The sequence below is a fragment of the Gossypium raimondii genome, chromosome 7 (genome assembly GCF_025698545.1).
Source record: "Gossypium raimondii isolate GPD5lz chromosome 7, ASM2569854v1, whole genome shotgun sequence".
NCBI lineage: Eukaryota > Viridiplantae > Streptophyta > Magnoliopsida > Malvales > Malvaceae > Gossypium > Gossypium raimondii.
The window spans coordinates 38,621,076-38,636,072 of NC_068571.1; positions in this window are offsets into that span (position 1 = coordinate 38,621,076).

The following is a 14,997-nucleotide window of genomic DNA, read 5'->3' on the forward strand; positions in this document are numbered from 1 at the left end:
TTATCAGTCCAATTTGGGCCTTAGCCCATCTCAGTACAAAAACAGTCATGCAGTAGGGCTTTAGCCCATCACAGTATCAGTAGCAGTAACATATATGCAGTCACAAAAATCGTACCGATCCAGACTCTACACACCATCTCTGTCCAACCCTACACTCCATGTGGGGATATAATCAACCCACCATCCCTACACTCCAAGTAGTACCGAATGCGGCACTAGATAGTAGTTTGCAGTTGAGCTGCCAGTAAATTAGGCTCGAGGCCTTTGAGTACACTTCCTCTGAACATTTTAATCCTCCAACCCAATGCAATGCAATATACAGATATGACATGCTATAACATAATATCATGCATGTAAATAGGGCATACATTATCAAATCAATGGGATATCATCAGGCTTAATCATATCACTGATACAGTCATTTTAGTCAATTAGGGGTCTAGGTAAGCTTACTGACCCTACAGTAGGTTCACAGTCGACTTGGGTGACCCGTGCAACCTTATCAGTCAAACAGTGAAAATGAGCCTACAAGCCCATGATGTTCGCCCGTGTGGGCCCACACGCCCGTGTGGCCCACATGACTGAAATTGGCCTTGACCTCGTGATCCATTTTAATATAACCCGTGCTAGTTAATTATTCATATGTGTTTCCACTATTTACTCATATGATCCTTCAAAGCTGTCTACTTGAGTCACTGTTACTAAATTATTTGTATCTTAAGCTAAAGAATTCCAAATTAAGATCCGCAAATTTTCCTTGAAACCAGACTCACGTATCTTCTTACCATAAAATTTTTAGAATTATTGATTTAGTACAGTTTATTCTTTAAAGTTTCCTCTGTTCTGTTGTTTGACAGTTTCAACCTTTTTGCACTAAAAATTAAGTATCTTCTCGTACATAATTCGGATGATGTTCTCGTTTCTTTCTATTGAAATTAGACTCATTCAGGATTTTAAACATATAAATTATAACCCATAATTATTTTTATACAATTTTTAATAATTTTCCAAAGTTAGGACAGGGGATTCTAAAATCATTCTGACCCTGTCTCACTAAAATTTAAATATATCATAATATGAAATTATTTTGCTTACTTCGTTTCTTCTATGAGAAACTAGACTCAAATATATTCAATCCCATATTTTTTTCATCCTCTAATTCGATTTCCACAATTTATGGTGATTTTTCAAAGTTAGTCTGCTGCTGTTATCCAAACAGCAAGCAATTTTAGCTTTTCGCTGAATCTCTTATTTTTTTGTTTCAGGTACACACCTGGTTTTGTTCCGTTGCAAAAAAACTCCCGAGCACTCCAATACCTAAAATTGACCAAACGAACCCGGAATTAAACACTTAGAATGAAATTAAATCGAACCAAAAGTGATGGACAACCCACTTAAATTGACTAAAACCTTACCTTAGGTCGAGCAACGTTAATCCGCAAGTTTAAAGCGTCAAGTGGGAAACCTCATCACTTTGATCTTCTCATAAACACAGGATACATCGATTAACTACCATAAAATGACGTTGCTAGACCCCAAATCAAAGGAAAAAGGCCAAAAGAGGTCACTTACCAGATGAAAAAGGGCCACGAACGCAAGAGCAATGATTGACTGCGAAAAATCCAACAGGAAGTCGCGAAAAATCAAAGAAGAAAAGTGAAGAAGAAAGTTGACGTCAGAATTTTGGAAACAAAGAGAGAAATGAATTTTGAAAAGAATAAAATAAAATAAAATAAAATAAAACAAAAATAATCCTGATAAATCCCAACTCCCCTATCTTCTCTCAATTAACTACCCACTAACAATCCACTACTCAGAATCCATCTTCTGCATAACTCTTCCAGGAAATCGAGTAAAAAGATTAACATTTTTGCTCACGCAGAGATTCGAATACAAAACCTCCTACACTCCGACTCCCATACAACTTGAACCAGCAGGCTCATTCTAATATGGTTTTACAAATAATTAAACTTAAGGCCACTGAACAAGGATAAGACTTTAATCAAAAAAAAAATTCCAAAATTTCACCAAAGGTATGGCTTGAACTTGGGACCTCATACTCACACCTAAAACACTTAACCACTGAAGTAGACTAATATTTGTGTCATATTTTTACAAACAAAAATATACATTTTTGGGGCGTTACATGTTTGATGAGTGTTCAATTGAACCATTTGAGACATAAACTCCAAAAAATTCAATTAATGATTCTAATTAACCCTCCAAGAAATAATTCTTGACAAATTGAAGGATGAAGAATGAAAGAAAAAAAAAAGATGGATGATGGAAAGATTGTCCCCTTTGAAGAACAAAGTTTACATAAAAACAACCAATGGTGATGGAAAATCAATGTTCTATGGAACCCTTTGAAGAATAATCTTCAACAAATTTTACAAATGGCTCTAACCAATCCCTTAAGGTTGAACCCTAGTAAATTAAAGGGTGACGAGTTCTCCCACGGCTTCAAAACTAACAAGAAAACCTACTTCGAAAAAAATAAACAAAGAGAAATCTCACAAAGAGAATTGTAATACCCCGAAAATTTCTACAGTAAGAAAGTAAGATATTATCCTTGATATAGTAAAAATAAGTAAATAAAGTGACAAAAAGGGAAATTTTGAGTTATGTCAACATTGGGAAGTATATTATGATATATTAATTCAAGAAAGGACTAAATCACAAAAGTAAGAAAAGTTTTTTGCCCAAGAGTAAATACTCAAAATTTGAGGGGTTAAAGTGTAAATATGAAAAAGTTGAAGGACCAATAATGAAAATATTTTAAGGATGGAATGATCTAGAAACTAAGGAAAATGGATGAATTAGGACAAAATTGAATAGGTGAAGAATTATGAGGGACTAAATCACAATTTTACCAAATTGAGTGATGAGTCAATGGAGAAATTTTGAAGAATCATAAGGGGCAAAATGGTCATTTAGTAAAGAAGATAATTATGGAGACTTAATTGGTGGAAAAACATGATTGGAGGGTCAAAGTGTAATTAATCAATTTAAAAGATATTTTGATTAGATTTTTATATAGAAAAGTCTAGAGAAATTAAGGGAAATGAAGGGAAAAGGGCTATAAATCAGCCTATCACCCATGGTTCTCACGTTACCCTCCATGCTATTAACTTAAGGTTTGTTTTTCTTTCAATTTAGTCCTTTTTTATCATTTCTTAACCAATTGAGCTCCAACCTTCAAAATTTCTTCATAAGTAGTAGGTGAAATTAATAGAAAATAGTAGTACAATTTCACAAGATTAGCATCCATGGTTGTCTTAGAAGAGAGAGAAAATAAAGGGATTGTAAAGAATACAAGCAATTGAGGTAAGTACTTCAATATTTCTATTTAATCTAACTTAAACCAAGTATAGAGTATACTAAATTGATTTAATTAATTGTGAATGTGCAAATAATATGTATGAATTTAAATTAGTACAATGAAGTAGTAGGAAAATAATTAGATTTTAAAGTGTACAAAAGTTTATGTGTGAGAAATATTGTTGTGCTAGGAAGTTTAAAATGAAATTTTGAGTGTTAGTAAATTAATTACAAAATGATTTTATAGTGATATTATATTAGATGATGATTTTTATGATAATAATGGTTAAATTGTAAAAGTGGTGAAATTTATAATTGAAATGAGAGAAGTAGTTTTAAAGCTATATGTTGATGATAAGTGAAATATAAGGATTAAATTGAATGATAATCAAAAGTATAATGGTTATGTGTGACTAAATGAAAATTAATGCAAAGAATCTTGAAAAAGTAAATATTAGCACCAAACAGTTATGTATAGCAAGAAGTGGTTTCACTTTGAAAATTCACCAAAAATTGTATAATTCCAATTAGAGGTTAAATCAAATATGAAATTAAAGATAATTTAGCCTAGTTTCACCTAGAAGAAACGATATAAAAACGGAATTGTATATTGTGAGATATAATAATTTATGTGACACAATGTCAAAATGATTTCGGGTTCCCCTATTCTGAATTTGGAAAATCATCAAAAATTGTAAAAAAATAATTAGGGTTTAAATTTATATTTTAAATTCTTAATGAGTATATTTTCAAGAGAAATACACGGAAACATCATCCAAACCCCGTACTAAGAGATAATTAATTTTAGTAAAGAAAGGTTGAAGTTGTCAAACAATGAATAAAGTGATAAATTTGAAGATTTTACTGTACTTATTGGCTAAATATTAAGTTCTAAAATTTTTATGGTAAAAGATATTTGATTTTTGTTTCAAAAACATCAAGAGGATATTAATTTAGAATTCTTTAGCTCAAGATATAAATAATTTAGTGACTATGACTCAAGTGGACAACTTTGATATGAACATATATGTAATAGTGGAATTATAGATAATGTTACATACAAGCATGTTATATACATTAAGGATGTGGAATGGAGGGAGGAGGATGAAACTATATATGAATATTCAGATAGCATGAGTTTACATAAAAATGGCTAATTTGCATGTTTTAGGCTCGTGGACTAAATTGAATAAAAGTAAAAGTATAAAGGGTAATTTTGTAAAATGTCAAAATGACCAAATTGCATGAAATGAATTGTTTTATTGTCTAAATTAATATATTGAAATAAATTATTAATATCAAGTGAGTTTAGAGCTTTAATTTTGTTGTATGATGATACTATAAAATGATTTTGTTAAATATTGATGTTAGGATCAAATTGTGAAAATGATTAAAATATTAGGGTTTGGTATTAAATTTTTATTTTATTTTATTTTATTAAATTGTATGATGGCCTAGAATATTTAGATAAATTATTGATTGAGAAAAATTTGTTGATTTGATAGATTAACTAGTTAATGACCTAAATTGTAAAAGTTGTAAAAGTTAGGGTAATTGTGTAAATTAAAAAATTAAAGGGTATAAATTGTGAAATAAATTGGAACTAAAATATATGCTAATGAATGAGTAATTTTATATTTTAGATCAAGATTCCGTAGATACTCGTGAAAAATGAAAAATAGCAAAATAGTCCTTGAACTCCTGCAATTATTACAATTCAATTCAGGCAAGTTCGTATGGTTAAATTCAAATGTTAAATGTTAAATTGATGAATGGTATTATGTATTTATTCGTAACATTTGTTGAAAATAAAATTATTATTAAATTTATGAAATTGATTCAAGTGTTCGAAGTGAATGGAACGCAGGATTGAGTATAGTCGTTCAGTGCAAAAGAGGAATTGACGGCAAAATTACCCAAGTAAACTGAGGTTTAGCATTTTTTGCGAGCTCTGTGTTTGCTTTCCGTTTAGCTCTCATGAGTTTCAGTCAACTCATATGAGTTTCAGTTTAACCCTTATGGGTTTCCATTAAGCTCTTTTGAGCTTCAGTTTAACCCTTATGGGTTTTCGTTCAGCTCTTTTGAGCTTCAATTTAACCCTTATGGGTTTCCGTTCAGCTCTTACGAGCTTTCCTTCAACCCTTATGGGTTTCTATTTAGCACTTATGTGCTTCTGTGCAGCCTTCGGGCTTCTGAATACGATGTACTCATATCTGTAAGTCATTCCCCGATTCGGTAAGATCTGACAAGTGACATATGAAATTAATGTTTGAAGACTTAAGGTTATTATTGGTTTTGATCTGAAATAAGTGTATTCATCGATTGAAATTGTGATGAGTAATAAACTCAAGTGTGATATGTTGATAAAATAAGTTTATAAATGTTGAATTTATATGAAATATGTTCAAGTATGCTAACAAATGTTGTTGTTGATGCTTAGACAAGTGCCAAGCTACTGGTTAAATGGTAATATGTTTATTTATATTATGCGTTGAAAGGGTAAGTGCTCAAATGAAAATATACTTGTGCTCATGAAAGAGTGGTAAGTTTTAAGTTATGCAATTTCTTATGAAATGGTTTATCATGTAATCAATTTTAAAAAGGGTTATGTTCAAATGCATTAGCTTGTGGTTATGGTGGTATGGTAAGTTTATGACAGGTGAATTATGCATATGGAATGAGTGAGGAAAGTAAAGAAATGCAAATGAAAATTTAGAAATTTTGAATAGTTAAAGTTGTTGAATATACTTTATGAATATTGGGGTATCAATATTGGATTATTCTGGATATGTATAAAATTCTTATTTAAAATGAATTGATATGATTAAAGTTTATACGAGTCTACTAAGCATTTATTGCTTATGTAATTGTTTTCCTTTACTTTTCAGATTATAGAAAGCTCGATTAGGTTGGAAGCTTGTCAGAGATAAATCACACTATCCATCGATTCTATCGGTATTTTCGAATGTTTTAATTTTGATCATAATGGCATGTATAGGTATTTTGTTTAATGTTAGGCTATATGTAAATTGTTGAGATTAGCCACTTATTTTAGCTTGTGTTGAATGCCATGTTATAGTTTGTAGATTTGTGAACTGGTGGGGCTAGGTTAGTAACAAATTGGGAGAGAAATATGGCATGTAAAAAGACCTATTTTTATCCACATGGGCAGAGACACGGGCGTGTGTCACAACCGTGTGTGACACACGACCAGGTGACATGGCCATGTGTCCCCTGAATTTTATATTTGCATAAAACAAAATGCTCATACGGCTTAGCACACGGGCGTGTGACTTGGCCGTGTGACCCAAGTCAGTATACTCACATGGGCACGGACACGGGCTGAGACACGGCCAGTGTCCCTATTTCGAATGCCCACATGGCCTGAGACATGGGCGTGTCTCCAAACCGTGTGAGCCACACGGCCATGTGACCCCTATAGTGTTGAAAATTTTAAATATTTTTGAATTTTTTTTTTGAGTTTTAGACTTAGTCCCTATTTGTTTCTAATGCATAATTTGGGCCTCAATGGCTCGTTTAAGGGACAAGATGTATAATTTTGAGTGGTTTCTAATATGACTGCTAGATAAAATGAAATGTCTAATAATTGATTTTGTAAACTCTAGTAATGCTCTGTAACCTTGTTTCGACGACGGATTCGGGTTAGGGGTGTTACAAGAATAAATAACAAAGAAATCTCATAAAGAGAAATATGACAAAGTGGAATAACTGTAACACCCCAAAACTCGGCCTAGAAGTTTGGACCGAATCTTGGAGGTTACATTGATCACCGAAGTGATCGTAGGAAAATTTTAGTTGTGTAAAAATTCTCAGTTATCAAATTTTCGTTATTGCTAAAACTTCAATCCAAATAACACTTACATGCGTAAAGCCCAAAATTCATACCATAGTGTTTAACATAGAACTTACAGTCCAAAACCGTTTATTAAGAATTCAAATTTACAGAAAACACCTTAATAGCCTATTTTAAAAAAAAAACATGACGCTTCCGAGACCTCCGTATGCTATGTCTAGCTACAGAAAAATGAGCGTACCTGAAAAAGGGAAAAACTAAGGGGTGAGCTACACGAGCTTAGTGTGAGTCTAACCGAAGAAAAAAACAATGAACTAAAGATCCGGCCTATATACGGTCAGATATATATACACGAATCATACCTCAGATCATATAGACCGTGCTTACAAAATTTCAAGCATATAAAATACTTAACCACAAAAACAGAGTAATATTGCTAATACCCAACAGTACTAGAACTTCCAACAATCAGACAAACAATATGTACACAAATTCAGATAATATGTCACATGTCAGAAAACAATCCCACCCATCCAGCCAAACACCTCTTTATCCCTCGTTCACACCCCATAAGAGCTATATGAAGCTCAACCAACCATGCACACCCCATAGGACCTCGAAAGGCCCATCCAACCCTATACACCTAGTATGTGGACTAGGCCACTTAGATATCAATATGCAACAAAGCCGACATATGTGCAGTACTGTACGGTAAACTGCCGTACTGATGTAATGTAGTTGAAACTTCCAAATCATAACAGAATACAGACTTCCTTCTCTTCACAACCAACCCCAAAAATTAGTTTACGCAAATGCACGTATGCAAAAAATCTCACAAGAATAACAAACAAACAGTCATACATCGGATAGACGGAATCAAATGTGCACATAATCATTCAACCAGATTCATAATTGTTAGTGTTTGTAAACTTTCCGCAAAATACGTTAACGAGTAAACGTCTCTCACATATTTATCAAAGGTGGCAGTTCTAGTTGAATTCCCTGTAATTACAAATACACACACAAATCTAAACTGGACGCAGAGTCCTAATCGAGAGTATGATGCATAGATATTTAAAAACAAGTCAATTTATAGCTCAAAGTAACAAATTTGAGAAAATGGCCACATGACCATGTGCTCCGGCCTTGTGGAAGTGCCTAGGCCGCGTGGGGGGATCAACATGCCCATGTGAAGGAGACACACGCCATTATGAAAGGGGGCACACGGCCGTGTGGCTAAGGTATACACCTATGTGAAAGGGACATGGCCGTGTGAATAGGCCGTGTAATTCTCTATCCGTTTGTGCTAAAATAGGGCATAGGGCAGACACAGCTGTGTGAGGGTCTCACATGCTCGTATGCCCACCAAACAGAGCCGTGTGTCCAAAACACACGCCCGCGTGGGATCCCTAAATCCCCAAATTAGTCACACAGCCGTGTGGCCAGACCGTGTGGCACTAAATCACCCAAACCCTAATTCTCAAAAGCACATGTTCCTGTTCCCAAGGGACATGGCCGTGTAAAAATCGACTAAAATCTCCAAATCGGCCACACGGCCGTGTGACACCAAAATTTTCCCAAAAACCCTAATTTACAATTGTACACGACCGTGTGAACCGCCCGTGTGGGGGCACACGCCCTTGTGGCCACCCATGTGGTCACGGAATCATACCAAAACGACTGAAAAATCAAGAGTTAGCAGTCACAAAGAAATCCCTAATTACCACGAGTTCAGAAACACACCTTAAAACGAATTCTCTAGCACCAGAACCCGACTAAATAGCCTCCTCAACACAATTCTGAGAACTCAATTACACCAAAAATACTAGTAGTATCATCATACCAATCTAACACACATGAATAACCAAAAATTGCTTTACAAAACCAAGAACACCACTTACTTCCGCTTGATTTCTTGAACTACCCAAACGTCAACAACGAAAATTTAAGAAGAGAATTCAATGGCAGAGAAAACGTCAAGATTTTTTTTGAAATTCCAAAGAAGAGTAAAGTAGAATAAGAAAAGAGAAAGAAAGAAAGAGAAAAAAAAACTATATTAAGAAGGTGGAAGAGAAAATAAAAGAACGTGAAACTGAGTTTTTGGGAAGTTTCAGAAATCACTCCCCCTTTTTCCAATAATAATAATAAATAAAATAAAATAAGTATTTTAAAACCCAAAAACAAAATTAGACTAAAATTATTTCCCCAAACCACATACATGAAGACTCAAACCCAAAACCCCAAGCTAAACTAACACACAAACAACCATCAAATCAATAAGCCCATTCTAACACTAAAATGTGGAAACGAATTCAAATGCCCGATCTAGTCACTAACCCTACCTACAAATCACAAAACTTCTAAGCCCAAAATCCGGGGTGTTACAATAACTCAAAGAGTTGAAATTTGTTAATTAAGATCTATCTCTAATGAATAATGAAGAGACCTTTATATAGGTTAGCTAATTACATTAAGATAAAACTCTAATTAATCTAAAGAAGTAGTTTTAGTAGAACTAAACTTTCTTGTTCCCTAATAAACATAAAACCCCTAAACAACTTTAAATACTTAAAAATATCTTAAAAATAATAAAATAATAAAACCTAATATACACAATATTAGACTCATATATAATAAAAAATTAAGCCTAAAATTGAACCCAATATGATTTAAATTCGAATTAAAGTCCAAAATTCGTAATTTCCAGTAATAATCCTGTCCAAAAATCTTGCTCATGCAATCTTCATTAAAACAATCATAACTTGAGCTCTCGATCTCAAAATCGAGTAATTCAAAGTCCGTTTTGAAGCTAAGAGATAGTTGTTCAAATCCTATGTAGACATCTTAACCCATAACTGCCTGAATCTGATCTAAAAATTCGTCGCAAGTTGACTAATATTTTGAGCTTGAAAATTGGCTGCTTAATTAAATTGTCTTTGATAAATTTCACTCCATTCGCACATGTATCAATGTTGTTTTAATTTTTTTATTGTAATTTAATATTATAATTTACTTTCTAATATAGTTCTAAATTTTTATATTATTTTTAAGATTTTTATAAAATATTATTTATTTTAAATATTACTTATATTAAATATGTTATATAACGTAAAAATAAAATCGTTTATTCCTTGCAATACAAGTAGAAAAGAAAGCTAATTATGTAAAATTCTCAAGTGGGCCAATTAATTTAACTTTAGAAAACCCTATGTGCTACTGGAGTTAACCTTTTAACTAGTGTAAGGTGATCTAAAGATGGAAGGTAAAATTATAGTGTTGGTGCTTTTTTTTAACTAGGTTTAAATTTAAGATTTAGTTTCAATATTTTCTTTTGGCATGATTTCATCCTTCAATTTATATAATATTAGTATTATTTAGTTTAAACAATTAATTTTGTTAATTGTTCGGATCAAAATATTAAAGTGATTTTTGAAAAGAATTCACTCCAAGCCCTAAAAAGAAAAAATTTTAATCAAAATAATTAAGGGTGTCACTATTTGAGCTAACTAATGATACTATAAAAATTTAGGACTAAATTATATTAAATTAAAAGATACAAACTAATTATCTATAATTTTAAACTTTAAATTGTAATTTATTGATTGTTCACTTTCTCAAGTTTGAATCACACGTATGCCCAAAAAACCATATAGACTAAAATCTCAAATTCAAGAAAAATGGATAAACAACTAGAACCATAATTAGGCCAAAAAGTGAACATGATCTTTCGGCCCTTTATGTTGGGCTAAGTTTTGAATTGGTTCCTAAGTTGTCTAGTTACCAAGGCTCATTGGGCCATCAAGCTTCATCCATGAGCTATCACAATAATATATTTTGACTTCTTTTCCTTATAAACACAATCATAATTTTGGCATCTTCATCACATAAGAATCAGCACTAGATCTAACAAATGAAATTTACCAACTGGATTTTTCCTCAATTGCTGAACAGAAATAATCTCCTATGACATAGAGCTATCTAAAGTTAGCCATATATTGACATCTTTATCACCTAACAATTAATAAATTGGTCCAACTTCGTAAAATACAGATGTGTCAGCATATCCAAACTCTGAGTCCAATGATTAGGTGAATATTAAAATGTGTTTATTTAAATTTAATTATGAACTTATTAATATAATTTTGTTTAATATTTGATGATACAATAATTTGTTTACGAATAGGAAGGTTAAAAATAAACTTGTTAGGAAGAAAATGGTTAGTAGCTAGATTGGAACCCATTGACAATGAACTTTCAGAAAATGTAAGTCCAAATATAATCAACCATAGCAATCAAAACAAGAAAGGGAAAAAAATCATAACCAATTTTGAAAGAAATTGACTTAAAGAATGAGCTTGTTCAAGGCTCAATCGTTGAATGTCGATTACTTGATGTTTTGATAAACAAAATTGGTTGGTTGTTTTATCATTAATTAATTAGTAATTCAATTTCTAACCTTGGTAGAGGGGTGAATTAATGTCCTTGATTATGTCTCCAACAGGTTTTTAAGGGAGGTTTCCTTTGCGTTCAAGTAAATTATATGCCTTCCTGTGATTTGTGAGTTGTTATTAGATGCTTTGCTGCATCCTTTTAGGCAGGTTTGTGATTTGACCTAATGCAGCATTATTATACCATATGTGAATAATAGATGACAACAATCTTGTAGAGTGAGGCACCCTACTCAAGTCTTTTTAAGTAGGTATGTGATTGGTGAGCGTGGAAACCAAAACAAATCTAGGAAATCTATTTAAATAAATTAGTTATAGTTACGCAAATTATTTAAAGAAGCTTACGCTACAAAACACCTATAACGAAGAATCTACTTAAAAAACTTGTGCAACAAAACATCTATCACGAAAAACCTACCTAAAGAGCATATGTGAAAACCACCAACTATAGACCTACTAACCGCCTATAAATATGTTATCGTTTATGGTTAAATATCACACAAAAAATATAAGAATTAAAAACGACAATGTCTGTAAGTGCACGGGTCAAATTGTAATATAGTTTAGTATAATAAAATACTTTGGAAGTATTCCGAGAATCGTACCCGAGGGAGGATGGAATAAACTATGAAAACATTTTTACAATAATAAGTCTAAGTAGCAGTACTTAATCCCTATATTATGATAAACCATAAAATAAGTTGAAGAGATAAAAATAAATAACGAGAAGAAATAAATGAAGAAAAATGAACAAACGAAATAAATCAATAAACCAATCAGGAAGATTAACCCGCTTCAGGGTTTGTAACTAACTTTAGATTAGGGTTTTAGGGTGGATTAGTTACCAATTAACCAATTATTAACTCTTGGCCTCTAATTAACTAATCAATTCGTTGATACTTGCTTATCTCCCAACCTCACTTTCTCAACTAGGATAAATTACGATTTGCTTAGTTCGACTTATCTTCCGGCCTTGTCTAGCATATGATAGCTTCCTAGGGTTGTCAATCCTAGTAGTTTAAGCACACATAATTCATACCAACTAATCCCTCTAAAAAAACCCTAAATCCTCCACTAATCACATCCTCATCCACTCGTTAATCTCCCTTAAGGGATTTAGCCAATCATGTTATTCATAATCTCAATCTTGATTGAATAAATTATGTGAAGAACACAACCAATTCGGGAAAGGAAAGAGATTGAAATAATCGTGGATTGAATATCGAATAGGGAATAATGTAGCTAATCACTCGATTGGAATAAAGAATTAAATCAAATGCAAAAGAAAATAAACTGAAATACTTGAATTAAATAAATTAACTCTTGAATCAAAACTAATTTCAAGAGGAAAAACAAAAGAGTTATGAAAAGCTGAAAAGAAAATAATCTAAATCTACTCTTAAACTAATAGGATTTTTGAAGGCGTCTAGGATGACTTAGTTACATCAAACCCCTAATGTCTTATTTATAGAATTAGTGGCATCCTAAATTAAGTCTTCTGCACATCTTAGGTCTTTGTATAAGTTTGATTGCGTGGACAGAAATAACCCCGAATTACTTAGGTAGGAAGTCGACCTGTGTTGCGCCACACCCCTTGCGTGGCGCGACATGACACCCGATTCCAGCCTTGTGTCATTCGTTTTGTGCTTTGACATCTCGGGATGATTGTGCACCACTCATCCTTTGTTTCCACATCAATTGGGTCTTTATACCTTCATCCTATGCATCCAATTAAACATATTAGCACAACCTAAGGCTCTTGTCAACCTATTGGGTCACAACACTTATAAAATGTGTTAAAAATACTTATTTTATTAATATTTTATCCTAAGGCCTAAATAATGAAAACGTAATATAAAATCCTAAATTGCTTAGAAAACAAGTTCATTAAGTGTGGAATTGGCCCAAATTGACTACTACATTTGACGATAGGTCACCTATCTAAATAAATTAATTATAGTTACACAAACCTACCAACTACAGACCTACCTAAATAAAGTATTTTGTTGTGTAAGTCTCTTTAGATAGTTGGTGGGTGTCGAATAAAAAAAAACCCTAGGAAACCTATTTAAACCTAGGTAGGTCTGTAGTTTGATCATTGATGCAAAGATAAATTTTAGTATTCCTCAATAAATTAGTTATAGTTATCGACATCATGCCTAGCAAATAATCTGTCCTTACCTTTTCTATAACCAAGAGGAAGCTTGCAGAAATTATTTCCCTTATTAACAAACAACCCTATCACAAAGAACTTAGGATTTAATTTATTAATAACATTAAAAATTAGAGAGACTTAATTCTAGCCAACAGACACACACATGCAATGTTGATTTAGACTCGACCACATATCCATACAACATGAACTCCATTCATAACATATACCCAATCATGCTATTCGTCACACATATTAGAATAATTAAACAATTACAGATTCAACAATTCCAAATGACAAGGTAAATTTTCTAAGTTATCAAATATGAGCACTATATTTAACAAACTTGAATATTTGTAATTAAATTAATGGGTCATTACTTTGGTATTATGGCATGAACAGGGTATTAAACTTGGGAGCTATGAGCTGCTATTGGAATATCATTTTGGAACAGTTTTTTGCTACACAATGAAGCAAACATAGGATCTGAAATATTCAAATAAAATTGTTGTTATCTTTTACCCTAGATTTGAATTGTTTTAAATTAATATTTTAAATGTAAGTATTTATGTTTACCTCTATAAATAAAGGATTCTGTTAATAAATCAAGTGGATCCATTTCATAACCTTCTAATCACTTTAACATGGTATCTGAGTCTTTTGTTTAATGAAATAGTTTTCGATATTGGCCTATATGCCTCTTTTTTGCTACCCTTTTACAAACTGAAGTATAATATGAGTTCCGCGCCTCTTCGGTATAGACCAAAGTATAATTTTAACTTCCCCAATCTGGTCTAGACATTATTGACACATTATAAAGGCTACATTAGCCATTAGAATGGCTAAACAGACTACAATTGCTTTTTCAAAGAAAACTTTAACTAGTCTAGCTTTAGAAAAACTACGATTGTACTTTGGGTTAAGTTAAATAGTTCATTCATTAGGCCATCTAATCCTTAAAGTTCATTATATTGTTAATGGCAATGCTTTAGCAAAACCATTGCATCCTCGATTTGTTTTTCGTAAAAACTGAGAATTCATAATGCAGCGAAAATAAAATTCTATCGGTTTTTACTTAGACTGAATAACATGCAATTACCAGTTATTAAGTCTGAATGAAATATGTATGCATAAAATATTTCCCCAAAACATGACTACCAAGACACAATCCAGTTTAATAAATTACCGTCTAAAAACCAATGGAAATTATAAAGAAAATTATATATTGTAAAAATAGTCCGATGTTCGAGAGTCATCCGCAT